General features: G+C 46.1%; 1 long non-coding RNA gene across 1 annotated transcript; it reads right to left on the bottom strand.

Moving 5' to 3' along the window:
• Positions 1–966: 966 nt before the first annotated feature.
• Positions 967–3,735, bottom strand: LOC119372609 (uncharacterized). The gene is made up of 3 exons (XR_005179592.1): positions 3,649–3,735; positions 2,317–2,368; positions 967–1,134 (listed from the first exon to the last, which is right to left on the bottom strand). It is a non-coding gene; the product is annotated as an uncharacterized LOC119372609 (long non-coding RNA).
• Positions 3,736–10,844: the final 7,109 nt, after the last annotated feature.

The following is a 10,844-nucleotide window of genomic DNA, read 5'->3' as shown; positions in this document are numbered from 1 at the left end:
AGTCTGCGGCTGGCTCGACTGCCGCTGATGGTGTCGGTGTCTTCTTCGCGACGTGGGCTGGGTTCAAGGCTTGTCGGGGGCGTCCGGAACATGAACGAGCAGCACCTCCACCAGATGTCACGTGATCGTGACGTCGACGAAGAAAGCAGTCGGCGTTTGCAGAATGAAACTGTTTATTTGGCCGAACTTGTGGCCGGGAAAATGAGAACTAGAACTACAGCAATACACGCTGTACAATGATAGCGGCGAACAGGGCGTCGTCCGTCGATCAACTGACAAGCGGTGAAGCGCGTCGGCATTTAAACATGTGCCGTCGAATATTCCAGCATTATCGCTGGCTGTCGTGCAAATTCTAGAATAAGCTCGAGTGTGCGCGTCTTGCGCGCAATCTTAACAAAACGATCTACAATGATCGCGAAGCCTCTCGAACAATGAGGCGCGGTTTGCGCTGAGCGTTGTTGACAGTCTTTGTGGGCGAGAAACGAATAAACCAAAAGTGATAATAAGAAACGCCCGTGGCAGTATGTATGTATGTATGTATGTATGTATGTATGTATGTATGTAGTAATTGCGACATAGATGTCAAGGAACTAAAGTAGACGATGAGACAACTTGCCGCTCGCAGGGACCGAACCTGCGACCTTCGTATCCGTCCACTTTACTTTCACATCTACATTACAATTACTCCAATACACTTAAAACAGTATAATTAACGTTCCCCATCCTCTCTTTGGCTTATTATCTGCTGGCTTTAATTAAGGTTGTAAAAAAACAAAGAAACTAGTCCTCGAAAATTCCTTTCCTTCATTGTATGTATTTTCTTCCGTTTATAAAGCTACAGTTGCGAGTGACCGCTTGTGGTGTGTGTTTCTCATGTTCGTCCCTCGTCGGCTACTTGCGTTCAAAGTTTTCTATGAGGCTGTGGTCACCAATGAACCTAAATAATTGACACGAACTTTTTTTGAAGGGTGGCGTTAAATTTTATTTAGCTGGATTTTTCTTTGCAGAATAGTCATACAATCGCACGGTGCAGAGTCTTTATCCTTTCCTCCAGAACAATACTCGGACGCATCTATAGGCGGGGCTGCATCTGCACTCTGGAAAGCATACACGGTCACGTGGTCCACGGCAGGGCTAGTTAGGTGGGAGGGAAAATATATATTGTTAACGATAATCGTCGGGTTTGTGGCTGTATTCTTTCTTAGTTCCTTATTTTATCGCCACCGCCGACGTTAAAAAGCTGGTCTTTCAAGATTATTTAACGCTTCAAAATTCGCGTAAATCAATCTTCCGTTACAAAATTATACTAAACGTATCGTGTTCTCAATGTCTTAATATCCAGAATATTCAATCTTAATATTCTGTTCAAATTTCAGTTATAAAAACCTGTAATATAGCATTTTTGTGGTTACTTATATTTCTCACGTTCTCACATTGTATCACCAAGTAAATTTTTGTTGCGCTCGTAGAGTTTGCATATCCTTTATCCTTTCATAAATGTCGTCCGGCTTCATATCCAGCTTTCCAACACTCTGCAAAGTTATTTCACTTTTTCTGCGGCTTCATTGATATATTCTTTGGATTCTACACTCCATTGTGCTATTCATATCTTCATAACGAACGAATTACGTATAGAATGTTATGTAAGCTGTATTGGTTTCAATTCCTTTTCAGGAGTGTCACTTATGCTCAGGGATGAAAGAGACGTCTATCTCACATGTAAATAAAAAGTATAGAAATAAAAGAACATCGTTTCCGTCTTTACAGTAATATGCCTGAAGGCGCCTATCTGATGCTTATAAATATTTCTGTGTCCGTGTCTTCCAGCGTAGTACTCCGCCATTTGGTATTCTCGCCGTTCTCCGTGAATGCAACAGCCGCGTTGTGGCCGCATATGCAACGCAGAGCCCAAGATTTATTCTACAGATTTGGGAGGAAAAGGCGCCGATGTGGACCAGTGCAGAATGTGGTATGGTGTGGTATCTTGTCGTGTGGTGTGGTGTGGCCTTTGGGGTGCGCTTTTGTGTGCCTGTACTGCACGAATTTTAAGATTGTACCTAGTATCAACATCAACCAATTTGCTTTGCCAGTAGCCATTTCATGCTTACATCTACTCTCAGTTAGAGCAGCGCTAGTCATTTTGAATAGCACTCAACAAATCATATTATCAGCCTGACGATATTTCAGAACTACACAAGCTTGTTGAATTACATTGAAACCATGACAGATCTACAAATAGGCTGCACGTACAACTGGCACCACTTGAAAGATTCCATTTGCTCAAATGACTGCAGTTAGGAATATTTTGTTACTTACTAGACCAGGACAAGCTGGGTGAAAGGGGTTACATTTCACACTTGAGATATTCCTGCAAGAAGGTTCATATGAAATGGTAAACATTGATTATCGCCTTGTGCACTGTTACACATTAGCTGTAAAATTAGAAAGCACGAAGCGACCTTCGTGCTGTCTCTGGCTTCAACGCGAAATTTAGAATGAGAACACAACGTGCACTAAGGTGACAGCCATCTTCTCATTAGTGTGAAGTTACAGCCCTCGCGACTGCAGGCGACCACATCCGCCCATTCAATATACGCAGTTCCTGCAGGAGCCACGCAGGCTCCTCTCCGGGACACCTTCTTGCGCCTCTCGTACGACGGAGACAGCCAGTGCGTTGTACCTCGCTTCAGAGGCGATCGGCTACCCTCGTTCACAGAACATACGACGCTCAAGGCGACGTTAGCGATTTGGACTTTATACGGGACCTCACGGCGGCACCGGCACCGACGGCAAAAGTTAGCCGACAGTGTCCCTACAATTTCTGTTACAATAAAAGTTACGAAGATCATTTTTGAATAAAGGTTGCTTAGACGCTGTTTGAAATTACTCACTCGCAGGGAAAGGATCCCTATTGGAGCAATCAGCTGAACATTCACCAACGGAATTAGCATTTTAACTTTAAATACTGATGTATCCGAACATTGCCTTTAAAACATGTACTTTACATGCGAACCGGTGAGATAATCTTAAAATAAATGTCGATTTTTCTATCATGCGCACGGGGTGCGCACGGCAGAGAAGCAGCCAGATCGGTGCAGTGTCGATGAATGTGTAAAGAAAATACACGGTATCGCAAATGCGGGGAAGTTGTTTTCATTTACCGGATCTAAAACAAATTTCCGCGAAGATAGCATAACAGATCCTAGCATACTATACATTATTTATTGCTGTGCTCAAATATCTGTCACGCGTACATGTTCTTTAAATATAGTTGCCAATCTATACATTGTGGTACTGACATAACAATGCTTTTAGGCGCTCTCTCGCACATCTTTTGGAATCTAGTTTGTAAACACACCTTTATGGACACATATGCTCACAAGTCTTGTTATATTAAATGGAACTGAAATAAAAACTATGAAATATAGCTGCGCTTTCTCAAACATTGCGATCAAGAGAATGAGCTACGGTAAGTGGCATGAGTATGAATCGTGATCTCCATAGGCAAACAACATTAAATTATTTCGGATAAAAAGTCTTAATGTGAAATCGCTCAAAAGAAACGAGAATTAGAAGAAATGGAATGGGAGAACACAAGAAACCACGTAGGAACGTAAGAAATGGAAGCAACGTCAACCCTGTACTTACTCCATCAAGACTACAAGCGCAGCCATTACAACTGCAAATTTCACAGTCGACATTATAATGGCAGTTACTGCTCGAGTTGGCTCGTGAATATTGCAACATGGCGTTGGAATTCCCGCGTATATATGAGACAGGCTCTTGATTAACGTTACATAACCTGTCTACCCGAAACAATTGCTGACGCAGGGCTGTTCTTAACCACTTCAAGACTCCCTGTAACAAAGAACCACGCATCGTGAAGAGAACACACATCAGCTAGGCAGGCTTTGATAGCTCTTGAAGCGGGCATGAAGTGAGACCTTTGTAAGGGAACTATTTGCATATCGATTTCGCCGTGTTACCCGGTACGACACAATTGAAGATGAACATTTGCAATCCAGTGCCTTCACGCTCATGCATGCACGCTATGTTTGAACAGCCCAACGCCAACGTGATTTTATTCGGTGTCCTTTTCGTTTTGGCTTTGGAAGCAACATCGTGTTTCACGGATGGTTTTCTATTGTTATCACACAGGACGCCTGGAGAATGCATGAAGTTTCCTGAGTGAATCACTGCAAAAGTGATGGAACTGTATAGGCACAAAATATCTTCACCTATATACTCCAAAAAGAAGAAAGCGAGTTTCTGCTACGTAATTAAACAATGCGAAATTTTACTTATCTTGATTCTCCAGATAAGTATATTCATTCGTTTATGAACACGTTCTGTCAGCATGATGAATCAGATATTTGGCAACTAAGAACAATGTTGGGAATTCTAACTCCAGCTGTGGCGAAAACATCGCGATGCGGTTGAAACGTAACCACAATTTTCCATGTATTAGGCGCTCCTTATTGAAGGTGAGGCGGCTAGAATTACGGGGTTGTGCACTGCGAAACGGCGTGCCTCAGAGCCTTTCAATAAAACTCACAGGGTGCATTCCCTTATGCCTTCGCCTAAGACGACTTGAAGGCGAAAGCAGTCTTCTTTTTCTTTTCAGTCGATGTATTCATCCTCTCCCGCCCCCTTCCGAATGCTTTCTGTACCTTGACGTGGCTTGGCACTGACTCCAGGATCGAAGGCGTTGCAAGCTTTCTGCACCTCACCTGCTTCCACATTTTCTTCTGAGCGGCCGAGCTTTGACCAAGCAATTATGTCATTAGGTGGTGTCACGTTATTGAATATCACGATGACGTCAAAAATTTTAAAGATTTATGGCGTCACGATGACGTATTATGTTGACGCCATCACGGGATTATTTTTTTTGCGCCACTCGTGTTGACGCCGCCGACGCGGGCCACGGACCGTCAATTTTCACGTTTGACGAGGCATCCAAGGCTTGCGGCTTAATATATTACAATTCCACCTGTTTGTTGAACGCCGTGGCCTTCGGAGAGGTCGTAGAATACGCACCATCTTTTTTATGACGTGTGGTAGTGAATTTTATTTCGCTTCGTTTTGCTGGGTCGAACGCCATAATCCATCATGGCCCCGGCATCCAAGTGAATCGTAGGACACAGCGCAGCCGGAAGCATTCGCAGTGCACTCCGCAGATTGGGTCATTCGGTCCTCTGCAAGGCTAGAAATGTTGAAGGAAAATACTTATATTGGTTATCCATGCTCAAGGATGCCTTTATATCATTTCATCAGTGCTTAATTCCGCCTTCACCGGGCCACAAACGGTATATTATGGTCCGCCGATTTACTGTTTGTAGTCCGTGTCGTAAGGAAACGAACGACTATGCGCGTAACGTTATCCGTTTCAAACTATCTTAGAATGCCTACTGCAAGTACAGTTGTTTAGTGCCCATTACGCCATAATTCTTCCTTTTGCTAATCAGCGAAGAGCACACTACGGGTCCGTAAGGGAACATGCGAACCTACGCAGCTGCTCACTTTGTTGATGCTTTCGCAGCTGATGATGATTAAATATGTATGAGCGCGTTATAATAGGCGGGCCTTTAAAACACCCACTCGTTGCGCAATTCACATGTTCTTCCGCCAGGCGCGATTCTACCCTTCTGCCACGCAATGCTACATGCGTTAAGGGGACTACTTCCACTACATGAGATTCATATAGTGTTTTTTTTTTTCGATGTGATTTTGAGAAATAGCGTGGCTCCGTGGTCGAACACTTACGTGCCACCAAGACGGCCTGGGTTCGATTCTCACTCGAACCGAAGTTTTTTGTTATTCATTTTATTTGCATGTTTCTCGAATTTCCGCTTACGGACAAGGTGATGATTTTTCGCTTACGAACAACAGCGCCGACACTCACGCCGACACTCACGCCGGGATTTCTGAAGAAAAAGAGCGAAAAAAAATGAACAGGAAAGAACGTACCAATATTTTGCGCAGATACAGGTTAGGAATTACATCACGCTCCCTACAGGTGGCATTTGATGTCTCGCTGTCGGCCGAGCCAACGCGACTTTCGTGCATATGTTTCAGTCATCATTGTATCGGCCTGAAGGTCGATGCATTGAAGACTGAAGTGTACCCTGAAAATGTCCGACAAGCCGTTTGCATCGTCGTGCCTAATTTCTTTCTTGTCGAGCCTCCTCCGTGCATTCGATACTTTTACAGCCTGCTACATAATCCACTTGGCCCTGGCTCATTGCATTTCATCGCGTGCCCTTTCCGCGTTCCTACTCTGCCGTCAGTAAGCCGAGGCACGCGAACGCCGTTTTTTTTTAACCCTCTAAGCGGCCGGCGCCACTCCGCGGAAGCCTTCTATGACACTTGCTCTGCCACGGGATCGTCTTCCTTATCTTCTTTTGTATCGCCTTGGTGCCCCGCTTTCACAAAGAGGAACTTACCGCGCAGCTCGTCTCTGTAAAGCGCTCAGTTATTCGCATGAATTGTATAAAGCTTTTGCTTAATGAAGCATGAAGGCGTTGTCTAGGCATGAAAGCAAGAATGCAGCATGATCATGACATAATCGAAGAGTATTAGCTACATTAGAAGAAAAGGGGATGGTAGCGTCATTCAACCACCACTCCAGTTGTGCAGGGCATCGGATACGAATTTTTGATCGGGACGGGCGGCATGCGTATGATAAAAAGCTTCTATGGTGCGCAGCGCATATGTTTTTTGTCCGAAAGTGAGCTACTTCTACGGCCTGCCATCTCGTTGTCTCTCCAAAGTAAAATTCTGTCTATTGTAAGCGTCTGCATCCGTGTATTTATTATTTACCCATTTCCCTCTTTTCGGGAGCTGCAAAAACGAGATTATGAGACCTATGATACTGCAATGGGCTTAAAAGCTTCAAAGTTAAATAGCAGAAGTACAAATAGGTGATTCAGAGGACTTCCACTAACAGCGCACAAGATTCTAAATTCCAAAGTAACTCCAATCAGCAATATTTTAATACCTACTCGACCAACACAGAAACGGTGGCCGACTCTCCCACTTGATATAATGCTGAAAGGAAATGAAAAACAAGTGATCATATTTGATGCGCTACCGGCATTTTTGTGCAGTAGTGGGGCTATTTAAGAATTCCAACTGTCGATGACAGCCCAGCTCGCACTAAGCCTCTAGAAGAAGTTTGATGGAGGTGTACCTGCACCTACATTTACTAATGGTCACACGTGGTTGTTCTGGTTCCTCATAGTTTTCTCATACCTACTGCGGAGGTTGAAGGGGAAGAAAAGGAAAAAAGATATGTAGTAAAACAGTCACAGTTTCGCCGCAAGGCCGAAGCAATGAATGCGATAGCAAGAAACTAATGCTATAAGAAGTGAGGCTCGCCAATGGATACTCTTAGTTTGAACAGCACTCCCATTACTCCCGTTGCAAAGGCGGCCGAAGCAGCGAAGGAAACTAGCGTGCTTCAAGTGTCGAGCTGTGACACTTGATAGTTCGCGCTCACCTTCTGTTTGTTCGTTTAGCGGCGTCCCTTGAGCTCGAGTGACCTTCGTACGCTCCGTAACATGAGCGCGGACATCACGGTGAAAGATCGGAACATCCCTCTTCCCCTCACCACGAGAAAACCGCGCGAGCAGACAGCGGAAGGGCAAGGTTCTCCCTGCGCAAATATAAGAAGAAGCGAGCGAGCTCGCCGACGACCTAAATGCTCCCGTAGCGCTCCTAGCGCCATCTCGCTGGTAATGAAGAAACGCTTATACGCGCCTGCCGTCTCTGAGTCCGTCCAGCGGTAAAAGGTGTGTATATAACGCTCGCCCTCAGCTACGTGGAGGATCTGCGTTTCGTGGCGCAGTGGTTAGCGCCACTCGCTGCGTAGCAAGAGGTCCCTGGTTCGATTCCGCGCTTCGGAAGCATTTTTCTGAATTATTTTTCTTTGGGGATTTTACACACACACACACACACACACACACACACACACACACACACAGAGACATATATATATATATATATATATATATATATATGGTGCATGACGGCGGCTACGGTGACGGCGACGGCAAAATCCAGCCGAGGCTGTCCATATAATTGCTATCGCAATAAAAGCAAATAGAATTGCGGCATTGTCGGAATCTGTTTCATGCGAAGCACTCAGAGAGGAGCGGTGTATACGCGCATTTTCTGCTTTGACTCGGGTCTTGCAAAATGGATCGACGTCTTTGGTAAGTTGAGCAGCTGTGTCCACTTCATGCGTTTAAAAGACACGTCCATTACACTGGGTGTAACGGGTACCTTTTGATCAGACGTAACGTGGGCACTCTCACTGCAGCACAGACAACACTTTTGTGAAAAGCAAGTGTAAGCAGCGTTCGCTGCCATATTCTTGCGGGGACGAGCAGCGCTATAATATAACGTTCCGAGTGAGATAGATATGTATCATTGATTACATTGCTATAAAGCGGATAGCCCGCACTGAACTCACAATTGTCGTTAAAGAAGCACCGGACCACAAATGCTTCTAGGCAACTCTTGATGGAACGCATTTATTCACGCTCTGCCCCGCGTGGTTGCTGGCTAAATGACGTTGCAGCGTGCTTCTCAGAGTTTGCTGCGTTAAAATTGCGAGCTATAGCAAACTATATGCCGTTCTTCTTTAGCCTCCGCAAAGTATATTATAAGGTTTTGAAAGTCTATTTTCGCTATTCCTAGGTTGATATAGTCTGTGAGTCCCGTGTGACGTATATCCGCACAACACTGATCGTGGTTGGCGGGATGGGCTGCTCGTGATAGTGTGAAAGGGTTTCTTGACGTACGCAGCAGACGCCACCCCACGGGCGGCGGAAAAGAGCCTGCTAAGCTCGAAATATTTCTGACGGAAGACGGAGCTACAGATTCGGATGAAATCTATGGAGACGAGCGTTAGTGAGTTCCGTATAGTTCCAATGCGTAAATATAACTTCCCGTGCTTGAAATGTTGCCTTCTTGCTGCTTTGGTTCTAAATAACAGCATAGCTATCTGGTGGATGCTGTCATTCGCAGACCAGCTGGCCTCATCTGCATGGTTTGGACTGTAGATACCGCAACGGCGTGGTATCCACTAATACAGGTGGATGCAATGGACTCGCGTCTTGCGCATTTGTTGGAGGCTAAAAAATCGCTGGTTGAGAGATGGCGCACACAGAAGCTCAATAGGAGGCTGCGTAAGCGCATAGCGCTTCTCAATAAAGAAATCGAGGACTACAGTCAGGAGTTATCTAGGCAGCAGTGGAATGAAATTTGCTCAAAAGTAGACGGGCAGATGCGCACAGGAGGCAAATGGAACCTCTTGAAGGTACTCCTCAATGAAACTAACTCGAAAAGTAATCAGAGGTTGGCAATTGACCGATTAGTACAAGCACAGAGGAGCAGTGGAGTCGATGACACGACTGTACTTAAGGAATTGGCAGAACGATACCTTCCGATTGGCCCCTCCGGGGACTGGGACTACCCGGACTACCGGGGAGGGCCGCTGGAAGAAATCGACTCGCCCTTTACGAAACTTGAGATCGAAGAGGTGCTTCATGCGCTTAATAGTCGCTCAGCCCCGGGTCCTGACGGAATTACGAACAGGCTGCTGCGTAATCTCGATGATAGGTCCATCGATAAGTTAACCGAGGAGGTCAATCTCCTATGGGCAGAAGGCCGAGTGCCGGAGGCCTGGAAGACCGCCTCGGTGGTACTCATTCCCAAGCCGGGCAAGGCACTCGCCAAGGAGAACCTACGTCCCATCTCCCTAACATCTTGCGTAGGGAAAGTGATGGAGCATGCGGTACACAACAGGGTCTCTCGGTATGTCGAGGATAAAGAGCTCTTTCCACACAACATGGTAGGCTTCAGGCCGGGTTTGTCCACTCAGGATGTGATGCTTCTGATTAAGAGGCAAATTATCGACCGACGAACCCTAGATATTCGAGGAATATTGGCCCTAGATCTCGCCAAAGCGTTTGATACTATTTCACATAAGTTCATCCTGGAGGCGGTCGAGAGCATGGGGTTAGGACCAAGGTTCCACGCCTATGTTCGCGCCTTCCTCAGGGACCGCAAAGCAACCATAAAGATTGGGCAGTCAAAATCAGGAACCTTCACCCTGGGTGCGAGGGGCACGCCGCAGGGTGCGGTAATTTCGCCTCTCTTGTTCAACATAGCCATGAAAGGCCTCTCGGAGCGTCTTTCCACTGTAGCCAATACAAACCACGCCCTATATGCCGACGACATTACTGTCTGGTGCATGGGAGGTTCGGATGCTGAGGTGGAGGAAGCGCTCCAGATGGCGCTGTCTATCACAGAAAGTTTTTTGGAGGGCACGGGGCTTCGGCTTTCACCCTCCAAATCGGAGTTGCTTCTCTACAGACCTGTTAGCCGTGGGAGGAGGCCCCACTCACCGCTTGATCAGGTACAGATTGCGCTAACCACAAGGGACGGGCAAGCGATTCCCAGAGTGAACTGCATTCGGATATTAGGTTTCCTTCTTGAATGCAACGGCAGAAACACACAGGTTCTGGCCCGCATCACCTCCAAGACGGAGAACATGATTCGGCTTATTTTACGGGTTTCAAACCGCAGGGGAGGGCTGAGGGAAAGTAATCTCCTTCGGCTCTACCACGCGTTCCTCATGAGCCATATTATTTACGTCGCATCATCTCTAAATTGGTCTAAACGCGAGGAGAATAAACTCGACACTTTAATGCGGAAAAGTATTAAAAGGGTGCTAGGACTCCCCATGAGTACCGGCACGGACAGGCTCATGAACCTGGGCATGCACAACACCCTCTCGGAGGTGATTGAGGCACAGCAACTAGCTCAGGTCGCGCGGC

Source organism: Rhipicephalus sanguineus, chromosome 10 (genome assembly GCF_013339695.2).
Source record: "Rhipicephalus sanguineus isolate Rsan-2018 chromosome 10, BIME_Rsan_1.4, whole genome shotgun sequence".
Lineage (NCBI taxonomy): Eukaryota > Metazoa > Arthropoda > Arachnida > Ixodida > Ixodidae > Rhipicephalus > Rhipicephalus sanguineus.
Note: the sequence above shows the minus strand (reverse complement) of the source record. Positions and strands in the feature narration are given on the sequence as shown.